The 23,066-nt window shown below is 39.7% G+C and overlaps 1 protein-coding gene across 5 annotated transcripts in view; it reads left to right on the plus strand.

The window, feature by feature from the left end:
- Positions 1 to 23,066, plus strand: part of FAM110B (family with sequence similarity 110 member B) — a 113,105-nt gene that overhangs the window by 56,771 nt on the left and 33,268 nt on the right. For 3 of the 5 annotated variants that reach the window (XM_081117028.1, XM_081117030.1, XM_081117029.1), the window contains one exon: positions 3,267 to 3,353. The exons of the other annotated variants lie outside the window; for them this stretch is intronic. The gene's annotated coding sequence lies outside the window, so the exon portion shown is untranslated. The remainder of the gene's footprint in view (positions 1 to 3,266; positions 3,354 to 23,066) is intronic. 5 annotated transcript variants of the gene reach the window in all.

A 23,066-nucleotide genomic window follows, 5' to 3' on the forward strand; every position in this document is an offset into this window, starting at 1 on the left:
GTCTTAAAAGACTCTTGGTGTCTGGAAGGAACTTCAGAATGTAACATAAATGGTAGATGTACATTGTGTAATGCACTGTGATAGCCTAAAGGACCTTCCACCATATACTAAAGGGGCATTTTTCCAGTAGCACTGAATAAAATGTTATTTATATTTTTACAAAGTAGCAAAAATCTGCACTTTTAACTTCAGCTGAGTCACATCTTACCTTTATTTAACTACATTAAAAAGAATCTTTTTATATATTTCTGGGATAAGAAAGTAAAAATAAATTTCTTGGGCATTTTAAAATTTTGTTCTCTCCCCTCCTTGTAATCTCATAGCTCTTTCATGATGAGAAAATGACATTTCTGACCCATCAAATAGGTCTATTAGCATGACCTAGAGTGCAAAACATAATATTTTTAAATTGCAACAGTCTCTGTTGTACATGATATTTTTGAACTTTTTCTCCTAGGCGTTTATGATTTAGCAGGAAAAATGGTCATCATTTTAAAAACAAAAAGTCACTTCCTGTAGAATATGATGTGCCACAAAGCAGCTGGGCTGAGCAAGGCCTGAAATAATTGTAAAAAGGAAGGCGCAATGGGCAATACCTGCTATTGGATGTAAGAGTATAGGTGGCTGTGTGGCTGGTCCCTGGGGCATCTGTGACATGAGAAGAACTGAGGGAGATCTGTCATTAGCAATCAATAAATATTTTAGCATTGACCCTCCTAAAGTTTCCTGGATTCAAAAAATACTTGAAGAGACATCAGGCCTATCATCTAAGTGTATTTTTCTTTCTTTCATTATTTTATTCAATAATTAGGGCACCTGCCATGTGCTAGGTTCTGTGCTAACCCCTAGGGAGAGAAAGATGGAAGACCCAACCCACTCTGCAAGAAGCAGCCTACTTAGGGGAGGCAGCAAAAAATAATAACAACAAGGAGTGTAAGGAGCAGAACTTAGCTTGGTGAGTCCAAGCAGGGTGACCAGTTCTCTAGAAAGGTGAGGGAAGCACGAAGGCTTCAGGAGAAGAAAGATAGTAGTCCTTGATCCAGAATGAACTGTTTCCCACCCATCCTGAACCACTCCCACCACTGTTAATGTTAAGTGGGAGTTGGTATGGGCCACAGATCTGTTCATATTTTATGTTTCAGTTTCACGTGTCATCTTATTTGTGATCTGTATTCAATGTAATAAATTTACCCTTGAACAATGTGGGGGTTAGGAGCGCTGAACCCCACACAGTCCAAAATCCACATGTAATTTTTGACTCCCCCATAACTTAACTACTCTCAGTATCCCCCAGTCATGGCTCCATGACTCCCCCGCAGATACCAATATCCAGGGATGCTCAAGTCCCTGATATAAAATGGCCTAGATCAATGCATACAGTGAGTCCTTTGCATCTACAGACTCCCAACTAAGGATAGAAAACAGTACAGGTATTTTATTGAAAAAAATCCAAGTATAAGTGGACCTGCACAATTCGAAACCATGATCAGTGGTCAACGGTATAAACTATCATTTTTTTCCTTACTTCTACTATCTCTTTTTAGATTGTTGCATGGAAGTATTTTTATTTATTTTAATAGATTTACATCACCTGGAATTTGAAAAAAATTTTAAATGCATGTAGAACTTTCAAAATGCATCTTGAAGAAATTAGAAAACTTTCATCACTGTTGTCCTCAAGTAACTTAGTGATTACTTTTGGCACTGTTGGCATTGCTGGGAATTATCATTTGCTGTTGGATGCCTGTTGACTCTTTTATTTATTTAACTGACTCTTTTATTTATTAAAATCATTTGTTTTGTATGTGCTTATTAAAGACAAGCTTGTAAAATGTGGGCTTCGGTTATAACACTTGCATTTAATCTTACTATGATTAAGGCCTTTTGCTTTTCTTCTACATTTAATTGAATTTAGACATATTTTAAATATTTCCAAATTTGGAGGGCAAGCCCACTATCAGGGTCACATATTTACCAGTTAAGTGTTTACATGAAAACAGATACTGCATTTCCGATGCTGCAGGACGTGGGGTCAGGGATGCCTCCTAATTCTAGAATGTTTTGCCCTGGTCAGGCTTCCACACTTCCTTTTCCACAAGCCATCCTTCCCCAGCCCTTACTCTCTGAGTGGGAAGTGTTCACCTCAGAGCTGATTGTCAAAACTGGCAGCTCTCCAACCCTGATGGCCTCCCTTCTCTGTTCCCCCTGTCTCTGGCTGCTCCTTCCCAGTCTCCTTTTCCACCCACCTTTTAAGTAGATATTCCCCAAGGTTCTGTCTTCATCAGCTTCCCTGTTACCTGATTTCCATCGATTGGTTCATCCATTACCACAGACGTAGCTGCCACTTCCCTCCCCCTCCCGTGGGCCCTGGCTGCCCCCCTCTACCTGGAAATTGCTTCCCTCAATAGGCCCATGGCTCACGTCCTCACTGCCTTCAGATTTTGCTTAGATGTCTCCACCTGCCACCCCAGTGGGACATTCTGAAATATAGTATCTATTGTATTTAGTCTCCTCTTTCTGGACCTCTCAGAGGTCAGAGATTTTGGTCTTAATCCCAAGAGCATAGAACAGATCTGGGTTCCCAAGTGGGCCTCTGGTTCCTGGTCTGAAATAGGGATTGTGTACCAGATGGGCTCTGAGGCCCTTTGACACTCTTAACACTCTATCATACCTCCGTGGGGTCAGACTCAGTTCCAGAAATGAGATGACGTCCTGGCAACCTTTAATTATGTGACTTCTCACAACTGGACGTTTATATTCTCCTTTTCATATAATTGCTGTCTATGGTTAAATGTCTCCTTAAAAAATACAGTTGAGCCCTGGCCGGTGTTCTTAGTGGTTAGAGCATCGTCCTGTGCACCAAAGGGTACACGGTTCGATTCCCAGCCCTGGCACATACCTAGGTTATGGCTCCCATCCCTGGTCAGGCCACATGCGTGAGGCAACGGATTGATGTTTCTCTCTCACATTGATGTTTCTCTCTCTCTCTCCCTCACTCTCTCCCCTTCTCTCTCTCTAGAATCAATGAAAAACACACCTTCAGGTGAAGATTTAAAAAAAATTCAGTTGAAGTGAGCAAAATACTTGTCTTCTAAATCAAGTTGATAAAGACTAACACATTTTGGGTTACCTTCATGTTTATTTGTTTTTTAAAACTTACTGACCAACTTTTAAAAGTATTATCGTTTTCTGTTGCTATATATATTTAATAGCCTATTTTTGTCAAATAAAACAGCAGTGGCAGTCTTTTCTTTCTCTAATTTTAGGCACTTCCTGCTGCAGAGAGCACTTTAAGAAAGGAAGGCCTCCCTGTGACTTCTGCCTACCAGCCATAAAGTACTCATTCCTTTCCAGTGAGTATATTGCTTTGCTTTGATCCATTCCCAGCAGAGAGTATTGATTCTCTGAAAACCTGTGTCATTATTACAGTAAGACAAAGAGGTGAGGTTTCAGATAGTTTGCTGTCTGGCAGGAAAAAAAAAAAAAAAAAAAAGAGTCCCCTCTATTGAGGTCCCTGCCAGCACCAAATAGTAGTAACGATGATTTGCTCTCCCAAGGGTTTCCACAATGCCTTCTGCATGTCTGCTAATAGTTAAGGTTTTTTAAAGCTAGGTTATATTTACCAATAATCAGGTATGTGGCAGTGAATGGATTTGAAGACAATATAAAAAACAGATATCTTTACACTCCACTGAGAAGTACACTGTCTGTGGCTGGGGAATGAGATAGTGTTTTCTGACATGCCAAGTGGTGTGGGGCCAGCAGCAAGTGCCCTGGGAGTTTTGGGAGGGAGATGTCCAAAGGAGGCCATGTGGAGAGGGTGGAACCTATGTGCCAGCCGAGGGACACACTGAGAGTGGGGCAGGTGCCGGAGGTATGTGTGCACCATGGAAGACACTGCTGGGTACTGTGCATGTCCACGCCTTTCCCAGGCTTTCTTCCTGGTCTCCAAAGCTGATGGAGAGCCTAGAAGTGTCCTCTGACCAGACCCTTGCAGGAGCTGAGGGAGTGGATGAACTTCAAGGTACCAATGTTCCTCCTCTTTACAGAGGGCCTGAGAGCTCAAAGTCACCAAATGAGGAGACTGGGGATGTTTAGAAAATTGAGAGACAGCTCTGTAGCTAACTCATGTCTGCAATGACTTGAAGAGTGACAAAGAGCAGCCCTCCTGAGAACACAAAGTCTTAACCTGGGTGCCACATTCCCCAGTGACCACGTGCTCTGATTTGATTGACAGCCTTCCGGGAGTCTCCTCTCCAGCCCCCATATGTAATGTACTATTGCTTATATAGTGTGCTTTGCATTTTATAGTTCGCTATTATGGCACTGTGCACGACATTGTTAGGTAGATGTGAGGCTCTCCAGAACCCTCAGAATCTATCTTAGGCTGACAGGTAAGAATCAGCCTGTGCCAAGTGGAATTCTACAATCTCTGGAAATAGACAAAGAGAAGCGAACAAGACCTCTCAGTGATATACCCTGAAACCCATCACTCTTCTCACCATATTACCTTATCTTCTTCTCTTATCCCAGAATAAGAAGTTCTGATATGAGAGCCTTGGACTCCTTTTGGCTGGAAAGAGCTCAGTACTTCCTACCCCCAGGCCTTTAGAGCCCAGGCAGTAGAATTGCACCTGAGCACAGGTGGATTTAACGGGGATTGCCTCTGACAGGGCTGTATTCTCCACTCTGCATCATTCTAGGAGCCCACGAGTGAGGGCTTTTTTGGGACATGGGACTTTCAAGTGCTAAAAACACAAAAAGTCCCCAGCAAACAGACCTGTTGGTCCCGCTCATGATTCTCAGCACCCCTTCTCTTATCCACAGCCAGGTGATACTAATGCTCACCGAGCTGGCTCCTGACAGCAGGTGAATTTGCAGCCCTAGTGGCCAGGAAAGGACTGGGGGGTGGAGTTGAGTAGACATGGCTGTAACCTCACCACTGCTAATGGACTTCTCTAAGCCTCAGTTTCCCATGTGCCAGGTAAGAATAACAGCAAGCTAGTAGGGATTTGGGGAAGGTTACACGATGTAGCTCTGGGAAGTGCCTGGTACAGTAGGGACATTCGAGAAGTGGAGGCCCTTCCTATCTCCCTCCTAGTGGAACTTTCTGGAGAAGACAGTTAGTTACCTTAGCAAGCATATCCATCATGAGATTTGTCAATATCATTATTTAGCCAGGTCCTGCTTCAGGAAGATTAGAAAGTATTTAACCATGTGATTTGTGATTCATTAACACAATGTCGCCTGGGCTATAGACGCTAAATCCTGGCTCATAAATCTAATTCTCAAATAGATCATTGTGTGCAAGTTACTTGAAGTTGTTTTTGTATCAGTGTTCCCGTAAATAAGATGGAAACTTAGTGCTTTAAAGGGTTTTGTGAACAGATTATTTTTCCTTATTTTCCAAATGTTTTTGTATTTAAAGTTCATTAAAACTTGGTTCTTTTCTGAGCTCTTATATTATAGATGAGTAGCCTCATGAAGACATATGTATCATATTGTCATTAAAGTTTTTCACTGCTCCTCAATATATGCACTTAAGATTTGTTCTTGGAGGACAAGGTGGGTCCTCTTTAAAATGGTGCCATGTTTAAGGAAACTGAAAAAGAAAATGAAGGTATAAAATGACCTTGTAGTATTCTTTTGGTCAAAGTTTTGAGTTTTTTAACATATAATATAAAACCACCTGTGTAATGTATATGTAAGTCATCTTTAAAGGGATATACAGACAACAATTTCGATGCATCGTTCATATGATTGCAATTTCAGGAAATAGGTTACAGTGTTCCCTTTGTTTTTAATTTCTTCTTATCTTAATCAAACTTAAGTAATTGGTAGTTTCTCTTGGAAAGTTTCTTTTTTCACAACTTCTTTGGGACAGATTTTTGTTCTTTTATAGTGTGAGTGGTCAGTACTTGAGAAATTGCTAGGAGCAAAAACAAACCTTTGCAGATTTTGTGTGTGTGTGTGTTAAATGATCCTGGCCAAAAATAAGTGCTAGTTTCCCCAAACATCGTTTTTTTCCATTTCAGTGTTTCCTAAAGTTGGTCCGCTGTCGAGAGTGACTTGTCCCTTGTCCATGACTCATCTGTCTTTCACGCCAGCGTGTCCCTGACTTTTGCCTTTTCCTAGATGAGCTCTTTGCCAAGGGAATGACTCAGAGCTCAGGTTCCACCAGTACGGTCAGGTGTGGCTCCTCCAAAGCCGTCTCAGCTGACCTTGAGCAAGGTGTTCTCGGGAGCCAGGGAGAGCCGGCCACAGTAACGAGACCCATCCATGCAGTTGAACAGAGCCACACTCTTGACCTTGCTTGCTGCTTTTTTAAAAACAGCAAGAGGAGGGGACTTTCTCTGGAAAAAGTTGCTGGGATTTTAGTTGCTTTATTCTGCAACTAAATTCGCACAAAAATCGAATAGGCTTCTGGACGGATAGATACAGGGCTACTCCCCTCTCTAAAATAAAATACTCTTATACTCACACAGAAAGTATAATTCTGTTTTTGAAGATTTAACATATTTATTAGGCAGTTCAAGGGCCACTATTGATTACAATTTAAATTGTTAAATTACCAATTAAGTTATTTGGCATGTTTAAAATGCTAAATTTTTTAATCAAGTGAAAGTCAAATTCTACAAGTTACTGTGTGTGTGTAGTTTGAAAAAAATTATTAATGCTATTACAATATAAATTCATTCATTATCAGTGTCGTCATTGCTTTCCTACAAAGATCAGCAGAAACATTAAGCCCGTCATCTGGGGAAAGCTTGCTCCAAGAGAACTGTGCTGGAGGCGCCACGTGCCTCATTGGCAGTCTTCACTTGCCCAGCAGACAAGGAAGATTGTGTAGATGATGCAAGAATGAGAGTTAAACCTCATATGAAAAGGGAGCCAATGATAACACATCTGCTGGGTATAAAACTCAAGTTTACCCAAGTTCTTCTATCAAATCCTTACCAGACCTTTCACACCAGTTTACTTCTGTGTGATGATGGGTCACAAATGGAATGGAAATGTTGGTTGGGGAAACTGGACAGTGGGGAAGGTAGAATGGGACAAGGACAAGAAAACATGGATATCTGGTGGAATATTAGATTGACTTCCTATAAACCACGGAAAGTCTTCAATTATTTAAAAAAGGGAAGAGAGCAAAAAGCCCAGCAATGAGAGACAGAGACAGTAAGAGCACACCCACTAGAGATACAGAGTGATTGCAGCTGTTCCAGGAGTAAAGCCAGACTGTTAAGGCTTCCACATTTTACTCTCCAGCCTGTTAAGCGTCTGCTGTTATTGTTGGGTGTGGATTGAGAAAGTATTCACGTGTTCAGACTACTCAAAGAAGTTCAGAGAGATGTGAAGTTTATCAGGACCGTGTGATTAGTGAACATTGGAGTATCCTCTCCTCTCCACACCAGCCTCTCTAATAGCCTATGTGATGATAGCACTCTTCTATAGTGCTGTGGTCTGAACATTTGTGTCCCCTACAAAGTCATATGTTGAAATCCTGATGCTCAAAGAGATGTCATTAGGAGATGGGAACTTTGGGAGGTGATTAGGTCCTGAAGGTGAGCCCCTCATAAATAAATGGGATTAGTGCCTTTATAAAAGAGACTCTGTAGCCCTTTCTGCCATATGAGAACACAGAGAGAAGTCAACAACCCAGAAGAGGGCTACCGCCAGAACATAGCCATGCTGGCACCTTGATCTTGGACTTCCAGCCTCCAGAACTGTGAGAAACAAATATTTATGTTTATAAGCTGCCCAGTCTGTGGTTTTTGGTATTTTGTTATAGCTACCCAAACAGGCTAGACACCTAGGATGAAAGGTGTCTTTGGGTAGTGTTTGGACATACCTCCTCTCATAGTTTCACATGTCTTTCTGGGTCTATCCTTGTTTTATGTGTTGCTTTTACTTGAGTCTCATGGATCTAATTCTCAATAGGATGCATTTAAAAAAGAGCTGCTCAACATTATCCTTGGTCAGAGAGAGACAGTTTTCACCACGGCAGTCCATGGGAAGGCCCTTCCTCTGGAAGGAAGCCCAGTGAGTAACTCCTGGTGCTTTACCACACATGCCCATTCAGGCATCAAGCCCTGCTGACTTTCCTCATGCATCATGCATTGCTATTGCCGTCTCTTCATCAACCACTAATGACTTAGCCTTATGCTAGTCAGCCTGCCTGTAGTCTCTGCTCTCAGACTGGTCAGATTAGTAAGCAAAACATTCTTTTACAAACGCTATTTTCATCGTGTTCTCTGCTCCAAAATCCTGTTTTCTTCTAGTTGCCTATCAGTCAAATTTAAATTCCAGAGACTGGCAGTTAAAACCACCTCTCTCCCTGGCCGGGTGGCTCATTTGGTTGGAGTGTTATCCCTGCACCAAAAGGTTGTGGGTTCGATTCCCCATCAGGGCACATACCTGAGTTGAGGGTTCAGTCCCTGTTCAGGAATGTAGGGGAGGCAACCGATCGATGTTCCTCTCACATTGATGTTTCTCTCTCTCTCTCCCCCCCCCCCACTTCTTCTGTCTGTAAAATAATCAATAAACACATTCTCCAGTGAGAATTAAAAACAACTTAAAAAAACAAACTACCTCTTAACTGGTCTCTCCATACTTATCCAAAGTCAATATCCATTACTCTTCTTACGTATTTTACACACCTGACTCATCAGAGCTTTTGTGCTGTTTCTTGTCCAGAAATCCTTATCAATTCCTTGTTCCTAAAGTCCAGGACCTCCTTTGAGACCTTTTCAAAAGTTACTTTTCCCTTTAAAAAATAAACTTTTGAACAAAATCCAGAAAGTTTTACTATTCATCTATTCAAAAAATGCATGCAACAAATTTAGTCACAATTCAGTATATACCATATACATTTGTACTTAGTCTTGAAATTATTCTTTCCCTTAAACATTTATATGATTCTCAAATTATATGAGCAATTCATTTCAGACTTTTCCTGTAATTCCAAGGATACATGGGCGCAGTTGTTCGAGGGGATGAATGAACAGGAGTGGACCAGGCCACCCGCGCCTTCACCGCGCACTGTGCAGACACGGGCCGCTGAAACCCGAGGGGAGGTTCAGATCGTTTGGCACCGTTAGCACAGTTCTGTGGGCTGCCTGACTTCCTGAAGACCAGTGAAGTTATTTACTGATGCTGTGCAGCCCTTTATGAAAAGAAGTTTTACTCACCAACCGGAATGGGAACGTCTGTAACAGAGTGACATCCAAGTTAACATATAGAAAATACAATCAAGAGAATAAAGGTATCTCCTTCGGAAGGAAAAACAGACCCACTGACAGCAAGAAGCGGAGTAGCAACTCGATCAAGCTCCCACTCGTGTGTGAGGCCCAGTTCAGATTCCCTGTCCTGTGTGAAGGTGCTTCTTATCCTAAATCTCCATTTATTCAGAGTTTATGTTCTGTGAGCTCATGGTCCTATGGCTGTGAGGTCACAGTCATGGTCTTTTTCCAGTCCCCGAGGGCATAAAGGGCACTTATCACCTGATTTGTGTTGCAGTAAGTTGCTTCTGCCTCTTTCTAGTAGATTATAAGCAATTTCAGGAATTACTTATGTTTTAACTCTGTAATTTTAGAGTCCAGCACGGCTCTGGCTAACTATAAGGATTAACAACTGTTTGTGGACTTTAGTGGGACTGAGGTCATTGTGCATACAAAGGAGACCCCGTAGGTTTCTCCTCTGCCTTTTGAAAAGCTCTGGGAGCAGATACAAACACGGCAACATGGGGGCTAACGGCCAGTGGGATTATCTCACCAGAAGAGACAGACAGTCTACTGGTGGAGAAAGGAAGGAGAAAACCAAGTCAGACACAAAGGAAGAAAGAAAAACGGGAAACTGAGTCAAGTTGAATGTTATGGTGTAAGAACTTGAGCCTAGCCCGGCCAGGCATGGCTCAGCAGTTGAGCATTGACCTAGGATCCAGGAGATCGGGGTTCAATTCCCGGTCAGAGCACATGCCCTGGTTGAGGGCTAGGCATCCGATCAATGACTCTCTCATCACTGATGTTTCTATCTCTCTTTCCCCTTCCTTTCCTCTCTCTGAAATCAATAAAGATATTAAAAAAAAAAAAAAGAAGAACTTGAGCCTAAACTTTAAACTAATCAAAGTAGGGAGTAACCAAGGCATCATTAGCTTTGTCAGAAGGCTCCAGACTTCTCAACTGCTTTTAAAATAAGGCTTTGTGTACAAAATTCTGCTCAGATACAATTCTGTTTTTTAAGCTCAAACTGTGTTCCCTAGAAATTCATACGTTCACCATCCACAAACTCCATTAGTTGTGATTGGCCCAAGTTCAGTAATTGCCATAATGCCTCAGTTTGGGGGAGGCGCCCCAGTAGACCACACGTGAGAGCTGATGCTGAGTAAGGAGCGAGTGCGACCGTCTGCTGTTCACATTCTCCCAGATTCCTGTCCTCGGACTTCATCCACTCGTCATTTTCATAACAAATACAGACTTGGTGCCTCCTTCACCTGGGGTTCAGTGAGGATAAGAAACATTTCCTGCCCCTGAAACACATTCTCAGTCATTCCTGGGAAGGGGTTAAAAACTTTGTGTTTGAAAAATCATTCTGAGAAGAGTGACAACTACTTGTTCTAGAGTTGGAAGTGGAAAAAATGTGAGGAGGTCCAAGAAAGTGAAGGCATGAACTTGAACTTCATCAGTGGTTTTCAGACCCTGTTCCCTGGAGTACTAGGTAGGGGTTTCAAGGCTCACAGACAGAGCATCGAGATGTGAGGCTCTGCTCCAGCCAAAACCACTTTGCATCTGTCTGTGTTACGTACTGATAATTCCACAAACTTCGCTTCGGGAAAGCTTCTGAAGCTAAAAATACTTAGAAGACTACTGAACGTCAAGGTTCTTATTCTATTCTAAGCTCTAGCCTTTAGGGGCCAGTGCCAATTTTTAAAAAGTCAATGAAATTAATAGAAACACGAGTACGTTGTCAATGGGAGAATATGACTTGGGTTACAAAATTAATTTTCAGCTTTCCAGAAATATACTTGTTGGGTAAGGCCAAGAGACTTGCCCAGAAGTAAAAGTCCTTGTTACCTAGCTCAGTATGCCAAATACCTAGTTAAAACCCTAGCCTTACCTTCTCTGGGGTTTGGCTGCTCTCCTTGCCCCTCAGCATTGGAAAGCATCAGGTTACCCCCTGTTCACCACCATTTAGTGGCTCCCATCATTTATGAGGTCAAGTTCAGGCCCCTTCCCTTGGGTAAAAGATTCCCCATGACAGTCTATCTACCTCTCCTGTTCTATCTTCCTCCCTCACAGAGTTTCCCTCTAGGATGGTGGAAGGACCCACAGTCTCTGAATACCAGGCCCTCTGTGCCATTGGGCTCGGGCTTATACTGTTCCTGTGCCTGACACTCAGCTTCTGGAGTCTGCCCAGGCATCATTTTTTCCAGGATGGCTTCATATAACTACTTTGTGCTCGGTGACTTAACCCCACATGCCCCTCAGTAGTGGTTTCACAGTCCCTTATTTCCCATCATCTCTGCACTGAAACAGACTCTTTCAATTCAGATAGTATCTCTTCCTCTCTAGTCTGATTTCCTCTATAACAGAGCACAGATTTTTAAATACCTCGTGGTTAGAACAGCACTGGGATCATAGTAGGGGCCCAGTAAATGTTGGCAAAAATGAAATTAAATGAAAAAGCACATTTTATTATGGCATTTATTTTCATCAATGTACAGAATATCAAAAATGTGCTTATTTTACACCTATTATGGTATGCTGGGATTATAAATAATTTCACAATTTTAAAAGATATGTAATCACAACTTTTAGTTTTTCCATTAAATTTCATTTTATTTTGTGCATACATATATTCAGTGAGTCTGTATAAAACAATGAATTTCCCGACTTCTCTGATCACTCCGTAGATGTCATTATTTTAGTGACTTGAATTCCCAGTTTCATCAGGACCCAAATAACATTTTCAAGTCATGTAACTAGTTCAGAACTCCTGCAAAAAAATGACATTTCTGACAGAATGTCCCATCTTTCATAAACTCTGAATTCAATGAAATATTTCTTTCCATAATACAGTGCCCGTGCTACCTTTATTCTTGGAAGAGATTTGAGTAGAGGGATCATACATGCTTCTGTTTATAGGATGCTATGAACATGAACACTCATTTTAATAAACCAAACATTATTTCTCTCATTTCCCAAACTTTATTTTTTTAATCTAATTTTTTTTCTTTTTTCTGTCACCATTTATCCCCTCTAGGCCCTCTTCCACCTCCACCCTCATTTCCCAAACTTCAGAAAGGTCTATGATTCTCACTTGAATGTGTGCACTAGAATCTGTGTGGAAATTCCAAGAACACTGAACACCGAGGCCAAGTCATGCCCTCGTCCTTGGTACAGCCCATCCCTAGAGGAAGAGAAAGAGGGTGTGTGGGAGTTATGACCACGTTCCAAGGGGAAGTGCTTATTTGTCGAAAAAACCACCAAGGACAGATGTTTCTGCTTTTTATACTAACTTTTTGCTCAGAGGTCTCACAAGGTGAAGCCCATGCACATCAACTTGCTGCCTTATAAATTTCTTCTCTTGTAAATCTGCAACATTTTTCCTTGTTAAAACAGTTTTATATTCTCATGTACATAAAAACTGCCTTTGACAGGATCAGAGCCCGTGCCATGAATATTCCTTTAGTAGCGGTGAAAACTCTGCAGGGAAGCTTTAATGTTTAGAATCACAATCAAATCGTCCAACAAAGGGCAGGGAGAAGCTAAAATCAAAACCTTCGCAGATGAGTGGTTTTATTTCATATCAACTATGGGGTTTTAACACTGCCCTTCAGATTCTGCCTTTGTGCATTATTTGTGTCAATCGGTGACCTTTAGTGTATAAGGGTCATAAAGTATTTCATCACTTGAAGGTCACCGGTGGCTAAGCTATAATTTCTACAGTTCTGAGAAAATTAGAGAGCATTGGTGATGTATTGTGATGACTGTTGCTTTCCTCCGTTGTAGTGCTTAAAACATGGTGCCTTTAGATTCACAGTAATTTAGTTTTGTGGTTTAATTTACTTGTTGGTGTCTTTTGTTTGTTTGCTTCTTGCTTTACACACACACAGAGAATCTGAGCTTAAAGCCATTACCTTCTACTACCCAAAGTACATGTCTTTCCCTGGTCACTTTTTCTGATTGACACCTATGATTTTACTTTGAGGTTATTCTACTTGGTGTGATAAATGTATTACAACCAAAATAATTAAGACAATTTGAAAAGAAATTCACTTGGAGAAAAAGCGTAAACATCCTAACACTGTAATGATATGATACAGAGAATTTGGGGGACAGATGTAATATGGAGGCATTGATAAGTTTTACTTCTAAGTTAATTTAGTTATTCACTGTAAAAGTTCACACAACCCCTGTTTATTTTTAGGTCAGGAGATCATCTTTTAGAAGAAAACACTTCATAGAAGTAAAATACCACTGAAACCAATTTTTACTTTAAAAATCTATCTTTTCCATTAATGGCATGTTTTAGAAACTTTTATTCATTATACATCTGAAGTATGTTTTGTGCCCTCTTCCCCACATGTGTCCTACATGAGCAAAATTCAGTAGCAGATCTCCAATTCACTAGTTTTATTCAAAATCAAGCTAAAGTACCCGTACACCCTTCAGAGAGTTCCTTCCGAATCTCAGAGTTTTGTCCCACCTTTTATAAAGATTGACTTGCGTTTTACCTAACATGGCCTAGCAGAGGACACTGCCTAATTTTTAATATTAACAATACTAATAATATTAACAGGAATAATTATAGCAGCTGACATTCATTGAATGCTTCCCCCATTTTAAGCATTTACCTGGCTTTTCTCACTTAAAAATTCTCACTGCCTGCCCTTGGTACAGATGAAAAAACTGAAGCCCCCGAGTCCTGGCCCTGTGGGGCTGCTCGCTGCCTGAGGGTGCCGTGCACTGCAGGTGTGGCTGGGCCTTCGCCCTCCTGCTCGAAGGGCCCTCCTGATCAATCGTGCCCTTTTGTTGATCACTCAGCTCTGTAGGGGGCCAGAAGTAAATGCCACTCCAAAAAGTGCACATGCTCATCTCTCAGCCAGAATTATATTTGAGGCAAAGCAGAATGAAAACATTTTCTTTAAAAAAACACAGTTCCAACAAAGGCGCCCTAATTCAGGGATTTGCAGCCTCTCAGCTTCAGGTTTGGGGCATCTACTGTACTTGTTTCTAGTTGGGGTGCGAGCCGCTGTAGTCCACACTTTCTGCTTCGTCCTTCTCATGGTCACTTGGTCATTTATCACCACTCAGTTGTCCAGCTGGTGTTCATGAAGCCCCTGCTGGACAACAGCCACGTGTTGAATTTCATGGACTTGAAGGGTGTTGCAGATGTCCAGCTTTTTGGCTCAGCCCCTCCTCTCTCAGGATCCAGCGATTTTATAATCTGGTGTGCTGTAACTCTCAGCATGAATTAAAGTGAAAGCTTTAATTCACTACCACGTGTCCATCACAGCACATGCCTGATGGTTGTTGACAGACTAAAGTGAAGAGAAAAAATTTAAGGGGGTTGGGTGAAAAAGGTGAAAACTCATACACAGATGACTGTGTGGTGATTACCAGAGGGAGAGGAGGGTGGAGGAGGTAGAAGAGAGTAAAAGAGGGACAAATGGTGCCGGAAGGAGACTTGATTTGGGGTGGTGAACACACAATACACAAATGATGTATTACAGAACTGTACAACTGAAACCTATATAATTTTATTAACCAGTGTCACCCCAATAAGTTCAATAACATTTTTTTAAAAATTTAAGCTTAGGTAACTTCCATTCATTAATGCCATATGCATTCTCATAAAAATAAAAATCCTACCAAAAATCATAATTGATGGTGACCCTAAAAACCCAAAATGCAGATCTTTCTTCTGCGTCGTGCGGTCTCTGGTTATAGGAAATGTATGAAATGATCTCTTCATGGCAAAGCAGTCTGTTACCATGGAAACGCACTCACTAGTTTCTAATCCCTCGGGCTAGTTTCAGGAACATTAACTCTATGCTAGTATTAAAAAAAATAAATCTAAGATTAATGTCTGGCTTTTGAAGAGTTAAAAATTATTGAAAGAAAAGCATCCATTTAAATTGCAAATAGACTCTTCTCATCAGAAAAGCATCACATTTGATATTATTAATAATGATACTTCCTATAAGCAGAGTATCCACTGCTAAGACCCCTAACCTTCTCTTGACACTAACTGGGCCTTCTTTCTCCATATGGTAGTTGGGGGTGTGGCATTAGGCTTATCTGGGAGAATTTAATTTTCTATAAGCACATTTTGCTGTTTACCTACTGCTTTTGTCTTTAAATCTCAGCTTCCTTATGGAGACATGCTGTACCTACCGAGCCTGCTGTCCCTGCACAGAATAAATAACTTCACTTTTCTCACTTAGCAGTAGATTTCATCTGCAGAGTCTCTATTCCTGCAAATTTCTTAGTTTAAAACTGGGAATAACATCTGCAGGGGTATACGGAAGTCGTCGAGGTTATATAGGAATTGTGATCTATTGAAATATTTAAATGTAGTTCTTAAAATGAGTGCCTAATAAGTTTAAAAAATTAAACTTAACTATTTTTCAATATTTAAATGTTTTTGAAACTCTGGCAAGGAACCGTTCTTTTCTGTCAGGTAGGCAGACCTAACAAAGGCAGTGAGTTTTATGTGCTTTTTTGTTTGTTTGTTTTGTTTTGTTTTGTTTTTGTTAATCTTCACCCAATGATATTTTGCCCATTGATTTTTTTTTTTTTTTTGAGAAAGAGTGGAAGGGATGGAGGAAGGGGGGAGAGAGAGAGAGAAACATCGAGAAACATTGATCTGAGAGAGACACATTGATTGGTTGCCTCCCACACAGGTGCCCCAACCTGGTCCAGGGATCAAAACGGCAACCCAGGTACTGTCCCTTGACCTGGAACCGAATCTGAGACCCTTTGGTGCGTGGGCTGACGCTCTAACCATTGAGCCACCCAGGCCAGGATTATGTGCTTTGTTTTCATTTCAAGTTTTTTCATTGATTTCTGTGAATCTCTTCATTCTTTTTTCCTACTACCCAGTCGATAAGCATTCAAAAATATGACCCTGTTCTAGTGTGCTAGTCACATTGTGTGAATCTGTCCACACTTTCTGCTTCTCCGAGTGCTCTATCAATATCGTCCGGCTAAACTTCTCCCTGCCCCAATCCCTGTCCCTTGTCCCTTTCTTTTCTATAGTAACTTAGATTCTAGGAAAATATTTGAAGATCAGGGGTTATAAACTGTTCTCCTGGTTCTGTGTCAGACCCAGCACATACACATTCACAAACTACAAATACTGAAATGCCACTTCTTAAATTTAATTTGGTGCTTCCTCCTAGACTTTGAAAGGTCAGTCATTGATTCAATTTTGGGTACTTGTAGTTATTTGCATAAGGTAAGTTCCAAAGGTGGGTGGGTTCCTTCAAAGAGAGCGACATGCAGGTAGTTGTATTTTGGTTCTGATCTTAATTGAATACATTTCACATAGTGTATTGGTTTCCCAGGGCTGCCCGAACAAAGCACCACAAATTGAGTGACTTAAAGAACAGAAATGTATTGCCTCTCAGTTCTGGAGGCCAGCAGTCTAGATCAGGGTGTCCATGGTTCATTCCTTCTTCCAGGCCTTTCCCTAGCTCCTGGTGTTGGCTGCCAATCTTCGGCATTCCTTGGCTTGTAGAAGCATCACCCCAAATTTCTGCCTTCTTCACATAGTTTTCTCTTTGTGTGGGTGTCCAAATTTTCCCTTTTCATAAAGACACCAGTCATATTGGAGCAGGATCTGCCCTACTCCAGTATGACCTCAATTTAACTAAACCAATTAAATGTGCAACAACCCTATTTCCATATAAGGCCACGTTCTGAAGTACTGGAGATTCGAACATTCACGTAGGCATTTTAGAGATATCTAATTCAACCCATAACGTATCATTACAGAAAAACTTGATTTATATCCTAAATTGATTCAGTTATTTTACAAGTAGATCTTGGGTTTGGATCACAGTACATATCAAGCATAATTGCTGTGGAAGTATTTAATAAGTGAAGTCTTGGAGTTTATGCCTTGGCCAGACCCACCCCACTCTGATTGTTCATGTACAAGTGGAGTATCCATTTATTCCTAATCATACTAGCTTAACCTTATTTAAAGAATAAATTAATTGTGTCTAAACTTGTGCCAACATTTGTTATTCCCAGAAAGCAGTGAAATCTCTAAACATCTTTTTAACCTTTTCATGAAATGATAATTTTATTTTAATTCAAAAGTAGGCATGACTGTAATGAGTGTTTTTAGTCAAAATAAACCATAGTATATTATTCATTAGAGCTGTATTGATTTCCAATCTAGATAAACTGACTTAGCCAAAATCGAACATTTTCCACTTTTCAAAAATTAATTTCTCGATGCTCTAGTACATTGTAAATGTTTTCCTTTTCACCCTTTCCTCCACCCACCCCCCTTGTGCCAACCATCAGCTTGGCTGTCTGTATCTATGGGTCTGTTCCTGTTTTTTGTTTGTTCATCTGTTTTGCTTTTTAGATTCCACATATATGTGAAATCATATGGTATTTGTCTTTTTCTGGGTTATTTCACTTACCATAATGTCCTGTAGGTCTAGACATGTTGTCACAAATGACAAGATTTTATTCTTTTTTATTGTAATATCCCAGTGTATGTATATACCATGTCTTCCTTACCCATTCGTCTACCCATGGATACCTAGGTTGCTTCCATATCTTGGTTCTTGTAAATTATGCTGCAAAGAACATAGGGGTATACATATCTTTTCAAATTAGTGTTTTTGTTTTCTTCAGATAAATACCCAGAAGTGGTATTATTCGGTTGTATGGCAGCTCTACTTTTAATTTTTTGAGGAATCTCCCTACTATTTTCTATAGTGACTGCACCAACTTACAATCCCACCAACATTGTTTGAGGCTTCCCTTTTCTCTTTATTAACACTTTTAATTTGTTGATTTTTTTTTTTTTTTTTTTGAAGATTGACATTTTGAAAGGTATGAGGTGATATCTTGTGGTTTTGATTTGCATTTCCCTGGTGATTAGTGATGGTGGGCATCTTTGTGTATGTCTGTTGGCCATCTGTATGTCCTCTTTGGAGAAATATCTATGCAGGTCCTCTGCCCATTTTTTAATTGTATTGTTTGCTTGTTTTTGGTGTTAAGCTATATGAGTTCCTTATATATTTTGGATATTAACTGCTTACTGGATGTATCATTTACGAATACCTTGTCCCATTCAGTGGGTTGTTTTTTCTTTTTGTTGACGGTTTCCTTCACTGTGCAAAAACTAGTTTGATATAGCCACATTTATTTATTTTTGCTTTTGTTGCCCTTGCCCACGTAGACATATCCAAAAAGATATTGCTAAGACTGATGTCACAGAGTTTGCTGCCTAAGTTTTTCTTCTAGAAAATGTATGGTTTCAGGCCTTACATGTATATTTTAATCCATTTTTAGTTTATTATTTTTATTGATATAAGAGAGTGGTCCTCTTTCATTTTTTTTACATGTATCTGTCCAATTTTCCCAACAATACTTATTGAAGAGACTGTCCTTACCCCATTGTGTATCCTTACCTCTTTTGTTGTAGATCAATTGAGCATATAATGGAAGATCTCTTTCTGGGCTCTCTATTCTATTCCCTTGATCTACATACCTGTTTTTATGCCAGTACCATACTGTTTTGATTATTGAAGCTTTCTAGTATAGTTTGAACTCTGGGAACATGATGCCTTCCACTTTGTTTTTCTCAAGGTTTCTTTGGCTCTGCTGGGCCTTTTGTGATTCCATGTAAATTTTAGGATTAATTGTTCTAGTTCTGAGAAAAATGCCATTAATATTTTAATAGGGATTGTATTGAATCTGCATATTGCTTTAAGTACTAAGGACATTTCAAAAATATAAATTGTTTCAGTCCATGAGCATGGTATGTCCTTTCACTTACTTGTTTCCTCTTCAGTTTCTTGACTGTCTTATAGCTTTCAGAGTACATGTTGTTCACATCTTTGGTTAAGTTTACTCCCAGGTATTTTATGCTTTTTGATGCAATTGTAAATGGAATTGTTTTCCTAATTTCTTCTGCTGATTGCTTGTTATTGGTATATAGAAATTCATCAAATTTCTCTATATTGATTTTGTATCCTGCAACTTTACTGAATATATTCATTAGTTCTAATAGTTTTTTTATGGAGTCTTTAGGGTTTGCTGCATTGTAATTTAATTATAGTGGACTTAAGTTACCAACCATTAATACAGCAAGGTTCTAAATGGCAAATGGCATCTAGCAGTTCACCATTGTTTGTACCTCTTCGTAGCCATTTCCTCAAAGCCACAGGTCTGTGCCCACCAGCCATGAGGCAGTAGTAACTGTGTTAGTTGGAGTCCCAGGGCCCATGCTGCATTTATAGTATTCCCAAGGGGAAATACTAAAGCAATAAGCTGGAGCTGGAGCATTCAGCAAATTGTATTTACTCTATTTAATGATGTTCAAGCCCTACATCTAAAACTTGAAAGGAAAGGAGATCTTCGGTATTAATATTGCTTTCAGTTATTTTCTAGACCATCACATCTTTTCCTTTCATTGAACAATGCTAATTTACCAGCCCTTCTCAAGAATGTGTTTACATTAGAGCAGAGTGAGGATGTTAAGAGACCCAGATTGCAAACAACTTTGCCACAGCTTCAGTGGAATTCAGAGTGAGTTGCCCTGCCTCAGTTACAGAAAGAGGAGCTCTGATGAGCAGAACTTAGAAAAGATGACACAATGCAACAAATGGATATTCCCACAAATCAATTTACTTATACTTTAGAGCAAAAAAAAAAAAAAAAAGGGAAATTACTGTTTACAGTGTACTATTTTTTTGTTATGTAATTTGACTTTAATGCTAGAGGTTTCATTGTTTATATTATTTATTTTATCTTCAGTAAAATTACATATTATGTCTTACTTTAGCTTCAGATTATATCTAAATTAACTGATTAAGAATATTTTTTAAACATAGCAAACTACTTTAAATCAGGGTACATGATTTTTAATTATGGAAAGGAATTTATTTGGGTATTAGTATAAAGCTAATTAAATACGTTGCACAAACAGGTTGATTTCCACCAAGGTCATAACAGTATATCTCACTTGTAGCAACTGAGCTGGGGTTGTTTAAGCTTTCTCCTCTGCCCTACCATTAGGTCCCCTTCCTGGTACCATCCCATGTCCCCACATTGGTATTCCCAGTGCATTCTCTGCTTTTGTCTGTTCTCCATATATGTTCCCATCTCTACTTCCCTGAGTTCCTACCTCTCCCTCCTTCCCAGAGAAACTTGCACATCTGTACCTCCCTTCACACAAGTCCACCACCTTCTAGCACATATCACTCCTTCACTTCTCAGGTATTAGCCGTGCCATAAACCAAGGTGGACATTGATCGGACTAGAAACCTCAAAACCTTTATACAGGTTCAAGATGAGAGTAACATGATCAGACCTGTGCTTTGGAAATGTCAGTTAATAATCTTTACCTGTGCAATATTACATAATGAAATACCTATTATAAAAAGGCCTGTTGAATTAAGCAAATCTAAATCGCACAAAAAAGGGGGATGATTCAGTATCTAAGGATCTTTAACCTGAATTTTAAAAATTTCTTATTTCATTTAAGGCAAATTTCAGTCCTCAAAATTGTGAAACTCTGTAAGAGGAGTATGGAGGGAAGTTTATACAGTTGATTCAATTATTGCAATATAGAGAGTATGACATGTATTTCTATAAGCAAATACCCACGTCCCTTCCCAGACATCAGTCAACCTTGATTATAAATCGCATGGGTGCAATGCCCCATTATCCCATCGTTTTCACTACTTTGACCCCTTCCAGGCAATATAAAGATACAAAAATGAGTCACAGTAGTTTTATTTTTCCAGAACATCCTGTTTTCTCACCTGGCACTCCACAGAGCCCATGTGATTGGGAACAAGGATTCCAGTGAACTTCTCTTCCTTAGAAACCCATTTCTAGCATCAGCACTCCTGGAAAACTCCTCTTTTCCTGCCTCCCACAGCCCCACACTGTTCATTTAGTGCCTTCCTTGAAGTTGTCTTAGTGCTCTGATCATAATTCTAACAGACTGTATATCACACTCCCATATAATTGGCTGGTTGTCTGCTCAGCTGGAGCACAGTGTGTTAGAAGCTGGAACCGTGTCACTCTTTGCCTCACTTCTCAGCACTTGGTGCTGTGCTTATTACACCACCCACTCAGTATGCATTTGCAAAATGAATGAATGAAAGACTAAGACAGAGATGTCTTGACTCTACGGCCAGCTCCTTAACCTTTGCTTCTCTGCATCCTTATACTTCATGCTTTGATTTTTCCTAAGACTTTAAGTGTCAAGGTTTACCTTTCAACTTAAGAAACACATTGGTTAGGTCAGCTGTTTCTTGAAGTATAATATGGAACCTCATGGTCCGAAAAGGACAGTATAGTTCCACCCATTCTGTCTCCAAGAATTGCAGCGTAGCCTTCACAGTGTGAGGTGTGTGCAGTGGATTTTTAGGAAGTCTAATGCAAAAGATGACAGATACCTGAGGTTGGGCTGGGTCCTGGACAAAGTGGAAAACAATCTACTGAAACTGCAGATAAAAATGAAATGTAAATATATCTTTTTACATAAGGACCATTTTCTTTGCACCCAGAGGGGGAATTCTAGGGGGTAGAATGAGACTAGATTAAAGAATGATTGTGAACTTTTTTATAACATATAAAATTGACGGTAAATGTTAAAAATTTAACTGCAATAACTTGCTTGCAGCCTTCTGTGTTGTAAGACAATATTTATATGATTTTAAAATAATTACTCCTCACAGTTTTTATATTAGTATTCCTTATTTTTATATTATAGTTATGTATTTTCAAAAATTCATCATACTTTATTACTTTTTTCATTGTTCTTTAAATATATGAAATTGTGTTTTTATGTGCAAGTACAACCAATCAAAATAAAATTACATTGTATGAAATAATATTACAAAAGCTTCTCAAATGACAGGGCTCAGTGATTTCTTAAGAGAAAGAAAAACACTTTATTAATGGAGAAAACCACAGTCTATCTTCTCCTGGGAATTCAGGTTGAGTTTTAATTGAGTAACTTGCATCAGCCACATGATATCACATTAGGCCTTGGATTTCTATACCAGCAGTCTTTACAGAGAAAGATGTCTTTCCTTGCCTTTCCTGGGAGATGAGAGGGCCGTCGGGTGGGTAACTATCAAGTGTGCAGACGAGAGCTGTAACCAGCAGTAGAACCAGGTGCTCTGGACGGCATTGCCTTTTGCAGGGGGTAGGGATACTTTCAAAGATTTTTGCCATTTTCTTAAAATTGCTTTGGGCTCCTTGTTGGGGGATAAGTTCTGGGGCTGGATACACCTGGGTTTAATATTTCTAATTTTTATATTATAGTTATGTATTTTCAAAAATTCATACTTTATTACATTTTTCATTGTTCTTTAAATATTTGAAATTGTGTTTTTATGTGCTAGTACAACCAATCAAAATAGCTCTACCACCTATTAGTGCAGTGACTCTGGCGAGCTAGTTAACTTCGAAGCCACCATTTCCTTGGGGTTTGAGTGCATTAACTGAGAAGATGGATATAAAGCAGTCAGTATATAGTGTTATTTTGTTGTTGTTTTGATGGTCCAGTTTTTATTGCATTAAAAAGGATGTTTGAGTTCTTTCTCAGAAGGTTTCATTTTTCCTGTAGTCAGACGTCTTTTTCAATTCTGAATGTTTGGGTAAAGCTTGGGAATCTGGTTGTTGGCAAAACATAAAAAACTATGAAATACTCTGTTGCAGGCCACAGAGTTAGAACAAAAGCTTCTAGTAGATTTGAACTCTGCCCAGTTATTTCTCTTTGCTTTTACATGGTTCCAGTCTGCATGACTTTTGATTACATGTTTTTAGCTAAATAAAACCAGTTGTCCAATGCCA

The sequence above is a fragment of the Miniopterus schreibersii genome, assembly GCF_964146895.1.
Source record: "Miniopterus schreibersii genome assembly, chromosome: 17".
NCBI classification, from domain to species: Eukaryota; Metazoa; Chordata; class Mammalia; order Chiroptera; family Miniopteridae; genus Miniopterus; species Miniopterus schreibersii.